Genomic DNA, 1147 nt, shown 5'->3' with positions numbered 1-1147 from the left:
TCCTGTGGGAGGCTTGGAGAAGGAGGAGGAGAGGGAACAGCTGCAGGAAGGGGGTGGGGTCTGGTTTCTTTTCGTATCTGGATCAAGCTTCTGCAAAGGCACAGCTGGATCCTCTGCGAGGTTGGGGTCTGACCTAGGCGTCCCTGGGCTAACATGCGGGGACTGCAGGTCAGTCCTTTCCTGAGGCTCCTGGGGTGCCCTCTTCACAAGGCCCGTGGTGGCTGTGGGGACCCCACTGCCCCCACCCAGCCCCGGTTCCTGACGCTCGGCCGAGGCCCCCAGGTGGACTCTGCTTCTGCTCATTAGGACAAGCAGTTTAGTCTGGGCTCACTCTTCCCTCAGCTCCCACTCGGCTCTGAGCAAGGGCCTGCAGTCCACTGTCACAGGGCAGGGACAGGGCCACCCCGGGCACCACCACAGCTCCCACTCAGCTCTGAGCAAGGGTCTGCAGCCCACTGTCACAGGGCAGGGACAGGGCCACCCCGGGCACTGTGGAGGGTAGTTGTGGCTGACTGTGGCCCTGGAAGGTGGGCAGACGTGGGGCGCCTGTCCCAGTCCGTGGGCGAGGCCGTGTTCTGGAGGGAGCCCAGGAGGGAAATTTGGGCCCGGCCCCATCCTAGGTGCTGCACCTGGGCTGAGGGACAGGGACCGGGTCCTGCACCTGCGTGGGTCACAGACGATCCTCCGCACTTTCTTCTTTTTTTTTTTTTTTTTTAGGTTTTTACCATAAGGCTCGAGCACTCACCAGAGAGAGACAGAGAGTAGGAAGGTGAGAAAGCAGCCCCTGGGGAGACGGCCATGCCAAATTCTTCTCTGCATCTCGAAGGAGGGTCGGACTGGACCTGGGTCCCTAGCCCTAACCCGAGAGCCCGCTGGGAGAAGGCAGAGCGGGGAGCAGGAAGGTGGCAGGGGAAGCGGCCAGCCAGGCCCCGGAGGGCCCCGTGCATGCCCGAAGCCTGTGCTGTCCAGCCCCGGTGTCCGGCAGTGTGGGGACAAGGGCTTGCTGAGTGATGGGGCAGCTGGGCGCCACAACCCTGGTGGCCCTGGCCACCCCGGTTGGCTCCGGAGGGAGCAGTGGACGTGAGCTGCAGAATCCACTCCACAGAGGCGGCACAGGCTGGGGGGGGCGGGCCAAGGCCCCCTGGGC

Source organism: Tupaia chinensis, unplaced genomic scaffold (genome assembly GCF_000334495.1).
Source record: "Tupaia chinensis unplaced genomic scaffold, TupChi_1.0 Scaffold143644_1, whole genome shotgun sequence".
In the NCBI taxonomy this organism is placed as follows: Eukaryota; Metazoa; Chordata; class Mammalia; order Scandentia; family Tupaiidae; genus Tupaia; species Tupaia belangeri.
Note: the sequence above shows the minus strand (reverse complement) of the source record.